This window comes from Entelurus aequoreus, linkage group LG21, assembly GCF_033978785.1.
Source record: "Entelurus aequoreus isolate RoL-2023_Sb linkage group LG21, RoL_Eaeq_v1.1, whole genome shotgun sequence".
Taxonomy (NCBI): domain Eukaryota; kingdom Metazoa; phylum Chordata; class Actinopteri; order Syngnathiformes; family Syngnathidae; genus Entelurus; species Entelurus aequoreus.
Window position 1 is genome coordinate 15,306,423 of NC_084751.1, and position 16,032 is coordinate 15,322,454.

Here is a 16,032-nt window from a genome sequence, read left to right on the forward strand (position 1 = left end):
TCTGCTCAGCCTCTTGGGGTGGCTCATCATTGCTCTAAAAAGTTGATGTATCCTCCCACCCGCCGACAAAGCCAAACACAACATAACCAGCCGGAGTCCCCAGACGGGAGCGCCGGCGTTAAATAGACGGGACAGTTGTTGGCCTTCATTGTGCGAGCGTTAAACGGAGGACACATGTTGGGTCGTAAAAGTGTCAAGGCCCCACTGAAGGGCCTTTGTGCCTGCTTCCAGTGGAAGCGGCGTTGCTTTGTCCTCTGTGTTGTTCATCATTAGCATATCAATATTCAAAGAAGTCGAAAGCGATATAGGTGGCAGCCTTTTTAGCCTGGAGTGGACCCTCATGCACATAGAATGGACGCGACTCTCCAACTAAAGTAGCAGCTGTTGACTTGATAGTGATAACGTCTGTGTAGGTTCCAGAAATTGACCTTTCATTATACAACATCGCATTCCTGACTTATTTCAAGTTGTTCAGTTCATTTCTAGTGTGAAAAGTGGCTTTTAAAGTGAAAACTGACGGAAGTAGCGATTGTATTATTTATATTTGACATGTGCATCATGTATATTGTGCTATGAGCGATCATACCGTAGGCTTAGCCTCAGTGGCTTATTTTGGGTCTTTCGGTTGATTTCTATCACATAAGTTTTAAGTACCAATGATTGTCACACACACACTAGGTGTGGCGAAATTATTCTCTGCATTAGACCCAGGTGGTGGTTCTCATGGATAACTGTCTGGCAGAGCAATTGTTTAAAGATATGACACGTCTTGTTTGCGAATTACCATGGACTTTGTCCTTGTGGTCTATTTTGAATCTAGAATAGAATAGAATAGAATGGACATTATTGTCATTATATTTGCATATAACGAGATTAAGGACTCCAACTTAAGGTGCGGTAGTGGGAACAAATATGGGGTAAAAATAAATTACACAAGAGGTAATAAAGAAAAAAAAACTAACAATTGAAATAAACAGACTACTATCCAATAAAAATAATAAGCAATCCTGTACTAGGTGGCAATTATAAATAATAACTGGCGGGAGGAGCAACCCCGTTAACTAAATGACATGTAAATGTGAGCGCATGAGCAAACCACAGGCTCTCTAAAGATTATTTACTGTGGCGTTTATCATTAATACAGTAACTGGCGTTAGGAGCGATGGCAAAAATGATATGACACATGGCATGTGTAGGTGTTCATGCTTAAGTAAGACTACCGTATTTCTCGGACTATAAGGCGCACTTAAAATCCTTTAATTTTCTTAAAAATCGACAGTGCGCCTTATAACCCGGTGCGCCTAATGTACATCATGATTCTAGTTGTGCTTACCGACCTCGAAGCAATTTTATTTGGTACATGGTGTAATGAGAAGTGTGACCAGTAGATGGTAGTCACACATAAGAGATACGTGTAGGCGGCAATATGACGCGATTAAACAACACCAAAACTTTAAATGTTCCATTGAAAATAAAGAACATTACACACGGCACTCAAAAATCTGTCAAAATGTTTTAGTATGACTTTGATGCCGCACCGCTTGATGGATTGTCGGCCCATTACGGCTACCTTAGTCAGAGATACAAGTATTACTATGGTGTGTGTGTATAAGGACCGCAAAATGGCACCCATTAGCAGACATTATCTGGCGTTTTGTTTGACAATATTATGCAAAACCAACTTTTCTTACCTTCTGCTACCTGCTGATGTGTATTTGATATCTGCATAAGTAGTACAATTGCCGATTTGTCTTCTCGCCGCTCGTAGCATTTCTACTCGTATGGATTCGTCATTTATCACTCCAGGCAACGTTTGTAAGTTTTACAATATAACTAAAACAATTTTAACATACTAAACCGTCCCATGTGTGATGTCCTTAGGAGTGTTTTCATGCATATTTGTACGTACTATCGCAATGTAATGAAGCCAGCGTTGTTAGCATTAGCTAATATGCTAACACGTTTATGAGTGTCTGTGTTGGTATTGTTAACTTACATTAGCATTCTTTTTGTATTGTTTCAGTTTTACAAACTCACCAAAATATCACCATGGAGTTATTGAGTGTGTTTGGCTGATTGTAGAGTGAGCTTCCGCAGCTAGTGGGTCCACGATGATGACTTCTGTCATCGTCAAAAAAGTAATACTTTATTGAAAAATGGTAAACATGTTACTTAACATTTTTGTGCAATTGTCATTTGCCACAGAACAATTTATGTTGTATTATGTTTATAACTAAAGTAGAATATTCATTTTATTATCATATTATAGTTATTTTCATACCAAAATATTTTTTTCTGGCACTCCATCAAGCCTGTTGGTCTCTTAAGACCCCACTGTTGTGTTTATATACAAAATGTTTTCTAAACAAAACAAAGTTGATGCTAATCAACTTGTTTGCTATCTTTTTATCTAAATGAGAATCAATAAGAGAATTGAATAAAATCAATAAGAGAATCGAATAAAAAACCGAGCCATTAAGCAAAATCGAAAGTGGAATCGGAATAAGAAAAATCTTATCAATTACCGACCCTACCGCGGACTGAGGCGGATTTCTTAGCCAGGCTCTGTGCTTCCATGTACAGCTGTGATTCTCACTGGGCCCTCGCGTTCGATACTCCAAGTAGGTACTTTGTAGGGTTGTACGGTATACCGGTAGTAGTATAGTATCGCGGTACTAATAAATCAAAAACGGTACTAAACTCTGTTTGAAAAGTACCGGTTCCCCAATTTTTTTTTGAAGGGCATGACGGCGCGCCGTCGTCACGTCGTGACATTGTTGGTTTAACGAGCAGAGGAGCATGTTAGGCAGCGCACAATCACGGAGTACTTACAAGCAGACACAGTGTGTAGACCGAAAGGGGAGAGTGGACGCATTTTGGCTCAAAAACTAAAGATAAAGGTGAAGCTGTAACACTGAAACGCCGCTCAGCAAGCAGTGTTTTAAAACATGGCTAGCTAGCTAGCGGCTAACGTCCATCCGCAATCTGCAGTGTTTTAGCTACTTCTAAATCACTAATCCTGGCCCCAATGGTGACAAATAAAGTACGTTTCTTACAAGTATCATCTCTGCAGGATGATAAATAGCTAAACATGCTTCACTACACAACTTAGGAGGATACAATAGCTCACCAGCGTCACAACTAACAAAAGATAGCGCTCCTAAATGTAAACAAATGCCATGGGTGGATTACACCTAACATCCACTGTAATGATACCAAGTACAGTAGCGTATCTAGTCAATACTGCTACAGGGCTCGAATTTTACCACGGCAACCGCAGCAATTGCCGCGACCGCCCTCGTAAAATTGCCGTAATGCCCTAAAAAATTGACCAACATCAACGGCAAGAACATGCCGTGACCTCTCTTGACTTTTTACTTGTTAATGGACTAGGGGTGTAACGATAAACGGTATAATGATAATTTGCGATAAAATTCCAGACGGTTAGTAACTAGTCCTGGGCGATATGGAAAAAAATGTATGTCACGATATGGATTATTTTATATCACGATAACGATATACCACGATATAGCTATGGTACGCTTTCAGTTCTATGAAAAATTTAACAACATACATGACCACTTCCCTTTTTTCTCACATTATTTGCAGGTGAAATTAAACAAATACATTTGGTATAGCAAACAACAATAGCAACAAAACATGTTTCAGGGTTCACTGCCACACACAGCCACATGAACACTAACACTAAACGAAGCCTGACAGGACAGTTTAATAATAAACGGGTTACTGCATGCAAAGGTACACCCTTACACTCTATTCAGAGGTATGTTAGAAAAACGACATAAGAAACATGGATAAACACAGCAATATTAACATTAGCTGCCACACATACCTTGGGCTATCGCGGCTCCGGTGCGATCCTCTGGGAAATAAGTAGTTGTAGGCAGCGATAAATAAAGCCAGACTGACGAGCAACCCCCTTGTTTGGGTAGGAGTTCATCCTGGGACTCCGTCTCTGCTGATTGTGGGGGTTCAATTCCTTTTTCCGCCAGCGCATAGCCTACCCATACTGTCTCCATGTTTACTTAAAACGTCCATTTCTCAGATGATATAATTGTTGATGACTGAAGTGCTGATATCAACCAAACCTAACCCCCCGCCCCAACCCCCTCCACATCCCACCCCCCGGATTGTAAATAATGTAAATAATTCAATGTATATACTCTGATGATTAACTTGTGTGATGACTGTATTATGATGATAGTATATATTTGTACCATGAATTGATTAACGTGGACCCCAACTTAAACAAGTTGAAAAACGTATTCGGGTGTTATCATTTAGTGGTCAATTGTACGGAATATGTACTGTACTGTGCAATCTACTAGTAAAAGTTTCAATCAATCAATCAAACAATGATCCCCTCACGTGTGTAACCCAGGTAACCCGCAACCGCGGGAGACGCTGCACACAAAGAGGGCACGTAAAGCGGCGTCATGTCGCAAAATCGAAAGAGAACTGCGAGCCTACATGTCGACGCATCCTTTTCTTTGTAAGAAAATATAGTTTTCTCTCCCGTTTGACACCAAATACACTTACTGAATGTGCAATTATTGTTGTTGTTACTATGAATCATCTGATGGCACAAGCCCTATGGATAAAATACAGCCTATCGCTTGAAACGATAAAAATAGAAATGGCACGATAGACATATCGTGCCCACAATATACATAGAATTAATTCATTATCATCAGTGAGCTATAATGTTAGATCATCATCTCACCTATGTATAACAAAAAGCTAGGATGTTGATGTTTAGTTCAGATAGCTTAGCATATATTGACCTCCATTGAATTGGTTTTATTGTTCACCGTATTTTTTGGAGTATAAGTCGCTCCGGAGTATAAGTCGCTCTGGAGTATAAGTCGCACCGGCCGTAAATGCATAATAAAGAAGGAAAAAAACATATATAAGTCGCACTGGAGTATAAGTCGCATTTTTTGGGGAAATTTATTTGATAAAACCCAACACCAAGAATAGACATTTGAAAGGCAATTTAAAATAAATAAAGAATAGTGAACAACAGGCTGAATAAGTATGACACATAAATAACCAACTGAGAACGTGCCTGGTATGTTAACGTAACATATTATGGTAAGAGTCATTCAAATAACTATAACATATAGAACATGCTATACGTTTACCAAACAATCTGTCACTCCTAATCGCTAAATCCGATGAAATCTTATACGTCCAGTCTCTTACGTGAATGAGCTAAATAATATTATTTGATATTTTACGGTAATGTGTTAATAATTTCACACATAAGTCGCTCCTGAGTATAAGTCGCACCCCCGGCCAAACTATGAAACTGCGACTTATAGTCCGAAAATACGGTATTTATTTTTCTGTATGAGGTATTTAATGTAAAAAGTTTGGACATCCACGACTAAGGTTTGTCAAAACTAGGGCTGCAACAACTAATCGATTAAATCGATTAAAATCGATTATAAAAATAGTTGCCGATTAATTTAGTCATCGATTCGTTGGATCTATGCTTTGCGCATGCGCAGAGGCTACTTCTTTAAAAAAAATTCTAAACCTTTATTTATAAACTGCAACATTTACAAACAGCTGAAAAACAATAATCAAAATAAGTATGGTGCCAGTATGCTGTTTTTTTCCAATAAAATACTGGAAAGGATAGAAATGTAGTTTGTCTCTTTTATCCGATTATTAATCGATTAATCGAAGTAATAATCGACAGATTAATCGATTATCAAAGTAGTTGTTAGTTGCAGCCCTAGTCAAAACTACTGTTGGGGGGAAAAAAGGTCATTAAGACAACAAAGCCAGAGATGGTCTGGGACTATTGCACATACTGTACTTCTGACCTACTTAAATCTATACCACTGTACGCTCTCCTCCAGGGATGGAAAAACAAAAGGGCCAGAGAGGCCGACACCGCAGCTCACGCCAAATGACCGGGCCGGGCAGGGCCAGGCGGCAGTTAACATTGTGTGTGTGTTTGTATCTGTGTCTGTGTGTGTGTGTTGGAGGGCCGGCAAAAAGTGTCGGTTGCTGCGAGGTCCAAGCGGGAAAGCAGTTGGGCAGTTTAGCCAGCTGCTGGGGGAGCGAGCCACGGCCTGGCCGGTCAGTGAAACCTCGCCAGATGGAGCCTTTTTCCAAACAATGAGCATAGGGAGGACAACTTTATCTACAGTAGATCAGGACGGCTTTTGCCTTCTCTGGTTTTTGTTCAGCCCTGAAGAAAGAAATACGAAAAGAACATATCAGATTGGCGTTGGAATAAACGCCGTCTTTTTCAGCCATGTGGATGCTATTGTGTGGTTTACAGCCCAGAGTTCCCCTATACAGCCTCGCACACTTGCTTGTCTGCTCGATGTGCAACAGGCCGAGGTGTCCTGGGACTACTTTGCTTGGGAGTAACCAAGCCAGGCTAATGAGGCGTGTGATTGGTCCCCTCCCTCCCGGACAAGGCTCGTCTTTGGGGGGGACATGATTGATCATGACAGGAGCACAATGGCGGCCTGGTGTCAGGAGGGTGGCATGGGTGCGCCGCGGCACACCCGCCTGCAACACTCGCTTGTCGCCTCTCTGCTCAGCTGTGCTTAAGCAGTTTTGTAACACACACACACACACACACACACACACACACACACACACAGAGAGACAGAGCAGTCATCTGCACATATGCATGGATGTAAAAACATGCAGTACACTGTTATCATTATAAAAAAATCAACAAAGAAAGCATTTTTTTGTACATATTCTATTATATTGTTTTAAACCTATATTTATTTCTAATGAAGTTTTACATACGTATATGTTTTAGCTCCAATTATTATGCAGTGCATTTGCACACCTCTGCAAACTGAAACCATACAAAATAAGTATGTTTTTACCTTTTACACACAGCTGTACTATCCTAAAACATTTTTTTAGTATGTACTCATTTTTATTTATTATTGTTTTTCCAAATATTGTCATTAATATATACTGGGTTGTTTTTTTTTACAAATATTGACAAATGTGTACTGCATTTTACACACATCTGTGGTATATATCATTTTTATTTATTTTATATTTTTGTATTGTGTTATTTAACTTCCATTAAGATGCAGTGCAATTGTAAACCGATGCAAACTACAACATAACTTTTGTTTACAAATATTGATTTAAGTATATTTCTCACCAAATGTACACACTGTACTATTTTTTTTAATTTGTATAAATGTTTTATGCATTATTTCGGTATTCGTATATTACATTTTTTAGCTTCCATTAAGTTTCAGTGCAGTTGTACAGCTGTAAACGACAACGTAACTTTTTTCTACAAATATTGACTAAAAACGCACACCATTTCTTAGCTCCCATTAAGATGCAGTGCAGTTGTACACCACTGCAAACAAACTTTTCATCTATTGCACCCACTTAAAAAAAAAAGGTTTTTATTAAGTTGTACTAATTTTGATTTTATTATATTGTATTTTCATATTATTATTATTATTATTATTATTATTATTTAGCTTTCATTAAGATGCTTTGAAGTTGTACATCAGTGCAAATTACAACTTTATTTATTATTTTACAAATATTGACTAAATGAGAAAAATATGTTTTACCTTTATTACACAGTGTACTATTTGTATAATTTTTTTGTATTATTTAGTATTTTTACTTTTTTTTAGCTTCTATTAAGTAGATTAAGACCACTGCAAACAACAACATAGCTTTTTTTTTGTACAAATATTGACTTAAGTATTTTTCACCTTTTTTACACGCTGTACATGTTTTTTTTATTTTATTAAATTAAGTTGATTTTTATTCATTATTATTTAATAATTTTACATTTAATTATTTAGCTCCAATTAAGATGCAGTGCAGTTGTACACTACTGCAAACAACCTTTTTCACTTATTGAACACAAGTTGTAGATTTTTTTTATTTATTATTTGGTATATTCATTTTAATTATTTACCTTCCATTAAATTGCATTGACGTTGTACACCAGTGCGAATAACAACTTATTTTTATTTTTTACAAATATTGACTAAATAAGAAAATGTTTCACTTATTGTACACACTTTGTAAAAAAATTTTATTAAACTGTATTAATTTTCTGTTATTATTTTAGAATGTTATATTCAATTCACTAGCTTCTATTAAGATGCATTGAAGAAACCACAAAATAACATTTTTTTATACAAATATTGATCAAAAACTTACATTTGTTCACTTATTATACACACCGTAAACTTTATTTTTTAAAAGTTGCAATATATTGTTGGATTTTTTAATAATTTTATATTTACATATTCTATTGTTTTGCTCCTGTTAAGATGCCACCATCGCAAACAGCAACCACAATAATGAAAATATTCAATTCTGACAGTGTCAATCAAAACTGAACATTATTATCAGGATGTTTCATAGACTGTGCAAGAAAAGAAATCTGCCAGTGTTTTTGTTTATGCATACAAGATGACAAAAAAGGTAAGCCTTTGCTCATGTTAATCCCTCACTGGAGATCATTTTCTATTAGGAACCTACAGAGTTGATGATTTGTGTTAAAACTTCTTCAATTGCAACGTTTTTTTCAGTTCTTTTTGAAGCCATCCTTACGAGAAAAAAAAGGTCAAAAACCAAGTGGCTCTCAAAAGCGTGAAAATAGAAAATAAAAGAATCTGAATGGAGGACCATTGAACATGGATTGCAGCTGCTTTCTCAAGTAGGACATCAGGTGTGTGACATTTTGACCAATTTAGTGCAATGATGCTTGAGGATAGAAGAATCTGTCCTTTTGTTGTTGTTTTTTGCATAATATTCATGCTTGTTGTACGGTGCTGTTGTTGTGTTGTGTTCTAAGCTCCTTTGACACTGTGGCAGCCTTTAGCCTCCTAGTTACTGTGTGCCTTCCTTTGCAGATTTACAAAGCGTTAATCTGCACAGAGATGTAAACTGACTTATTGACCAGAGATTAGACGCCCACAAAAACACAACAAAAATCATTTGAAAACAAACTTGTGTTGTGTGCCTTTTTAATAGGAGGGACGATGGAAAGTAGAGGATTTGCTTTTATTTGGTGAGGCTTATTTGGCCACCGAGTGGACTTAATGAAGGCGATAGCTCTAATTGGCTGCTGCAGGCTGAGTAAAATTGAATCAAAGCTGTATGTATATGCTAACGCTAGTGCGGTTATAATTGGCACATTGTCAATGGAGATAACTGCATGGCACACAGCCAAAAAAAACGGTCATCTGTGCGGCGCATGTGCACAATTGAACTGGCCTTGTGCGGCAAAGCTTAAGAAACGATTGTTTACGTTCTTGAAATATTCATACATTATATACAAGCTTTACCTTTCAAAAACATGACATTTGAACTGAAACGATACACAGCGAAACCTCAATAAGGGCAATTCGTTCATTATTTGAAACATATTTTTTTCCATTTGTAAGTAAGGGGAATTGAAATGATCTGTTCCAGGGTCAAACTGCGAAGAGAGAAGATCCCCACACAGATTCGTCACGGTCAAGCCAGACTAAAAAGAAGCTAACCACTGTATGATTCAACTTTAGAATTGAAAGGAGGCCTGTTGCACACATGAACTGTCATGCAAGTGTAAAAAGCAGCTAACCACCATAGGATACAAGACAACAAATTTAAATAAAAGGACTCACCTATGTTCCATTTTACACATGCTTCACGACAATACAAGTGTAAAAAAAGGCCAACATCTACCGTATATTTCGGACTATAAGTCACAGTTTTTTTCATAGTTTGGCCGGGGGTGCGACCTATACTCAGGAGCGACTTATGTGTGAAAATATTAATACAATACCGTAAAATATCAAATAATATTATTTAGCTCATTCACGTAAGAGACTAGACGTAGAAGATTTCATGGGATTTAGCAAATAGGAGTGACAGATTGTTTAGTAAACGTATAGCATGTTCTATATGTTATAGTTATTTGAATGACTCTTACCATAATATGTTACGTTAACATACCAGGCACGTTCTCATTTGGTTATTTATGCGTCATATAACGTACACTTATTCAGCCTGTTGTTCACTATTCTTTATTTATTTTAAATTGCCTTTCAAATGTCTATTCTTGGTTTTGGGTTTTATCAAATAAATTTCCCCAAAAAATGCGACTTATACTCCAGTGCGACTTATATATGTTTTGTTCTTTCTTTATTATGCATTTTCGGCCGGTGCAATTTATACTCCAGAGCGACTTATAGTCTGAAAAATACGGTGCATAAAAGTAAAACTACTTACCCTGGGATGATGTGTGTCTTCACATTAGCACTGAACACAGCTGACTTTGCGCTGATCCATACTGGACTGAGAGGCGAGGACAGGGAAGTGTAAAATCCCTGCAGGTGTTCTTCTATGGTGGCATCACACACAAAGAAAAGTCAAAGAAAAAGCAAAAAACACACTTATTGTAAAGACTGTACTCAAGTTAGCAGACTTAACGCAGCGTATTATTTAAAGCACAAAGCGGTGCAAAAGTTTAGACCAGGGCTATTTAACTGGTGGCCCGGGGGCCAGGGAATGACACCATACCAGCCCCCAGGGTCAGTTCAACACTTGGGAGTCAAACATTTTGCAGCAAATTCTTAAATATGCTAGAGTGTTACTTCTGTTTTGAGGAACTTGGACCTTGGTCAACACATTGTCAGATGCTTGCATTGAAATTTTAAACATTGCTAGCAAACATAGAACAGTGGGGTCCAAACTTGTGATTTACATAACTGAGGCGTTCCTCATGCACCTGTGGAGGGAGATGTGGCCAGCGCTGCCTGCAGGAGCAAAGGTCACCGCCTCTGTCCATGGTGCTGAGGACAGGGCACCATCAGACAGGGGCGTGGCAGTGCTGACGGTGAGACACAGCTGGCAGGTGATTAGATTTCACAGTGGTACATGTTAATCTAATCATCTGTTGACTGTAACAGTAAGCGGCCGGGAGCAGGAGGGGAGAGAGGATATGGACATGACTGAAAAGTCACATTCTGCTGGAGAAAGAGTTTGACTCGAATCTATGCACATTAAAAACTTTGTGAAAACTGCACGCTTGGCTCATGTGCCGTGTCTACAGTGGAGCTGCTAGGAGGCAACTTCCACAGCCCCCTTTTAAGTCCTCACCTTTTTTAGCAATTACATATTTTTTAAATGTAGCCTGTTTATTTTAGATGCAGTCAGTAGTCATTACTTCAGTTTATTTAGTTATACCAGTGAGGGTTTCCCCTACATGTAATAATGGTGGCGCCCCGCCACGGCAAAATAAAAGCTGCCATACCTTATCAAATTTAAGTAATACAGTGAATGAATTATATATATATATATATATATATATATATATATATATATATATATATATATATATATATATATATATATATATATATATATATATATATATATATATATATATATATATATATATATATATATATATATATATATATATAGTCTACGATTTGTGCAAGATTGACAAGTGAAGCAACTAAAAAATCGGTCACCGGAAAAAAAAAAGACTGATCACCGAAACAGCACTGCCGAAACAGGATGTTGTAATAACAGGGCAAGATACACAGAGCGGAAGCCGCATGGCTGCAATGTGGACGTACTTTAATATATCCAAGATATGCCTACGGACAGTGATCTACAAAATATGCCATGTGTAAATATTAAGAGAACAGCGGCGTTCAATCAAGGAGAAAAAAGTGAGCCCTGTGGAGGGGGGTGTGGCCTGCGGGCCTGCAGCGAAGCGGGGTGTGCCAGGACCGGCCTCGAAGTCAGCGACATGTGCGTAGATGGCCCACCTGGGCCTTGTTATCTAACACCTGTCACTCTGTATAAGCAGCAAACCGGGAGGAGAGAGGTTGTTGGAGCTGGAGCACGAGCGCGAGCTGGAGCACAAGCGCGAGCAAGAGCGAGAGACCAACAGACTACTGCTGAAAAGAAACCTGAGAACATTGTTGGAAAAATAAAACTGTATTTTAAACCATGAAACGGGCTCGGCTGGAGATGCTTGGTGGTCAAGAGGACCCACTGGAAGAGAGATTCCACAAGCCCTAAATCACAAGTGTCTCAAAGGGCTGCACAAGCCACAACGACATGCTCGGCTCAGATCCCACATCAGGGCAAGAAACAACTCAACCCAATGGGATAACAATGATAAACCTTGGAGGGGACCGAAGATGTGGGGACCCCCCCTGGGCGACTGGTGCAATGGACGTCGAGTGGATCTAGTTAATAGTGTGAGAGTCCAGTCCATAGTGGATCTAACATAATAGTGAGAGTCCAGTCCATAGTGGATCTAACATAATAGTGAGAGTCCAGTCCATAGTGGGGCCAGCAGGGGATCATCTTGAGCGGAGACAGGTCAGCAGCGCAGAGATTGGTCTAAAAGGGGGGTCTATTTAAAGGCTAGAGTATACAAATGAGTTTTAAGATGGGACTTAAATGCTTCTACTGAGGTAGCATTTCTAACTGTTACCGGGAGGGCATTCCAGAGTACTGGAGCCCGAATACAAACTGCTCTATAGCCCGCAGACTTTTTTTGGGCTCTGGGAATCACTAATAAGCCGGAGTTCTTTGAACGCAGATTTCTTGCCGGGACATATGGTACAATACAATCAGCAAGATAGGATGGGGCTAGACCGTGTGGTATTTTATACGTAAGTAGTAAAACCATGTCAAAAATCATGTCACAAATAACTTTGTGACATGATACAAAGCACATTAATGAACATATAAAATATAAATGTAACAGATTGTAGCCAAAGGCTGATTTCCATCTGCAGTCAGGGTTGATGGTAACCTGCAGGGCATCTCATTGCAAAGAAACCGGCTCAGGGCTCCCACTAATTCAGCGTTACAGTGAGTGGTATTTTTCATGCACTTATTTTTGCTGTATTTATCTGGCACAAGTGGAAAGCCGTTCCCTGAAAATAATGCCTACATTAAACCGGCCCGTGGTGCAAAAAAGGTTGGGGACCACTGCTTTAAATGATTAAAATCTAGCATCTTTAAATACTATATATGTTATTGGATACTGTATTTGTGTTGAAGTAGCTGAAAATGAGCTTCCCCTACTTGAAAGACCTGTTGCCGCTATCGGTCTCCAATAAATCCAGAAAAATATGCTAGGTTTGTTGCTCGTCGTTTTTAAAAAATGTCACTGAAATGATTTGAGAAGTCTTTAGAAACTTTAACAATTCTCAACAATAAGCAGCAACAATTAAAAAATAGAGCAAAAACGATAAGAAAAATTATACGATAAATCTAATCACACAGATTTGTTTTTAAATGTATGAAAAACCTATTTTTAGCCTTTTTAAAGAAAACATATATGCATCATTTCTGATCATTCAAATTGTTTGATGCCATCATATTGGCCACGCCCCTCACCACACACCCACCGCCACAAAAAAGCTGGGGGGGAAACCCTGCTCGTAATGTTCCATTTTAGGTATTCTCTTTTCATCATTTGGGCTATTCAACTGGTGGCTCACGAGTTCAGTTCAGAAAAACCTTGAGAGACTCACATTGTTGCAGTAGATTCTTAAAGTTCAAAATTTAAAGTACCAATGATTGTCACACACACACTAGGTGTGGCAAAATGATTCTCTGTATTTGACCCATCACCCTTGATCACCCCCTGGGAGGTGAGGGGAGCAGTGAGCAGCAGCAGTGGCCGCGCCCGGGAATCATTTTTGGTGATTTAAAAAACACTAGAGTTCTGTCATAAAGATGACCTTTGACTAGCTTTTTTGAAGAAAGGTCCTTAAAACAGCAGAGCAGAGTGCTCCTGTAACTCTGACAAAATAAATAGAGTAACATCGAATGTCTACTGTAGAGGACACTGGTTCTCCTGATTATACAAAATAAGACAGTGAAGGGAGAAGTCCCACCCCTTGGTCTTTAGTTTTCTGGAAATATGGCCCGACAACAATTTAGTTTGACTATCCCTTTAGTTTAGACACACTTTATCATTCTATTGCCTCAGAAAGTATGTGACAGCTAGTGATGAGTGGCATGGCACACTCGCTAGCTGTATTGACACTGCACTGATACTGTGTCGGCGTTTCATAATGGTAATTTGCAATCTACTAGATTAAACCTACACTACAATTCACCTTCAAATAAAATGAACAGTTAGCAAATATAATTGTTAGTTGTTTTTTTAAAGAAATAGCTGCGCCAGAATGGAATATGAAAAGTGCAACTCTGATCAATGAGGAAAATAAAGAACATTTAACCAAAAAAGCATTTCCTGATGAATAGAATTTGGCGCTTCACAGTCGAATGATACACCAGCTGTATCAGTCATGTACGGTCACATATATCGGTCGATGCTTCAGTAGTATCATTTCACCCAGCACAATTGACTGCATGTCTATAGCGGTGCTTATCAACAAATAATGTATTTTAGATATGTTTTTTTATTTTACACTCACTGACATCAACGCAAGGACTTGTTTCTGCAATAGTGATTGAAGTGATCAAATATAGTTTCTTTATTTGAATAAAAGATTTAATTTGAAAGCAATGCACTACAAGCCTGTTATCAAGCCCTGTGAACCCATTTGTTGAGATGCACATTAAAGCAGGGTGGGGGTCTATCTTTAAGCAAACAACAGGGAGGTAGGACTGCATCATCATGATAACAATGTCCTGATGCATGCATGAATGCACACTATTGTGAGGCCTTGAAAAACAGACACGTGCAGCTGCAGCATATATATATGTACACATGTATTGTATGAAGTGTGCATGCATGCATGGGGGCATCAGTCACTTGTGTGTGTGGTACAGTTGTAAGGTATACCGGTATTAGTATAGTACCGCGATACTAATGAATTATATTCGGTACTATACCGCCTCTGAAAAGTACCGGTCCGCCACCCCCGCCCGGCGTCAAAATGTAAACAAACGCTATTGGTGGATCTATACCTAACATCCACTGTAATGATACCAAGTATAGTAGCGTATTTAGTCGATACTACTATGATTATGTCAATATGGTTTGACATCACAACATCTTCTTTCATTTAAAAAAAATTATATTATGTTTATAAACTCAGGAATGTGTCCCTGGACACATGAGGACTTTGAATATGATCAATGTATGATCCTGCGACGACTTGGTATCGGATTGATACCCACATTTGTGGTATCATCCAAAACTAATGTAAAGTATCAAACAACAGAAGAATAAGTGATTATTACATTTTAGCAGAAGTGTAGATAGAACATGTTAAAAGAGAAGGTAAGCAGAGATTAACAGTAAATGAACAAGTAGATTAATAATTCATTTTCTACCACTTGTCCTTAATAATTTTGACAAAATAATAGAATGAATAAATGACACAATATGTTACTGCATACGTCAGCAGCTAAATTAGGAGCATTTGCTTGCTACTTACTACAAAAGAATCAAATTCTTTAAACATTTTTAAAAAAGCGTTTTAAGTTAAATTTATTGCGACGTTATGCTCAGTACTTTTAACAGACCCCTTATGGTTGAGGAATTCACATTAGTCGCATAATTTTGGTCTTGACCTCGGTATGTATGATGAGATTATCGCAGATTTTCAAGATGCAACCTTTTAATCAAATTTGAATGATAGGATATTCAGACTGATTTGGTGGATTTAAAGATTCCTTTTTTTTATTTATAAATGAAATGGTAAATGGGTATTTGGTGGGTAGATTTTGAAATGTATTCTATTGTATGATGTATATCTTAACTGTGGGTCCCTGTCCATAAACTGTGTGCTTCTAGGGATGAACTTTTTGCAGAACGGACTCCGATATCAACAAAAGAAGCAATAATAGATTATATCTGCCTATTACATGACACCTGACATGTCAGCTACTTCTCTTTGTTTTTAATGTCTATTTTCTGCTGGATCTACTCTCTATTTTATGCTGCTGCTGTCACATATACTGTTATATTGTACATAGTCATATATTGTACACCGTAATTTTCGGAGTATAAGTCGCACCGGAGTATAAGTCGCACCT

At 38.2% G+C, this 16,032-nt stretch overlaps 1 protein-coding gene across 2 annotated transcripts in view; it reads right to left on the reverse strand.

Annotated features, from left to right (window-relative positions):
* The window catches only part of gpsm1b (G protein signaling modulator 1b), an 88,961-nt gene that overhangs the window by 69,058 nt on the left and 3,871 nt on the right, over positions 1-16,032 (reverse strand). The window contains exon 2 of one of the 2 annotated variants that reach the window (XM_062031041.1): positions 10,273-10,384. The exons of the other annotated variant lie outside the window; for it this stretch is intronic. The gene's annotated coding sequence lies outside the window, so the exon portion shown is untranslated. The remainder of the gene's footprint in view (positions 1-10,272; positions 10,385-16,032) is intronic. 2 annotated transcript variants of the gene reach the window in all.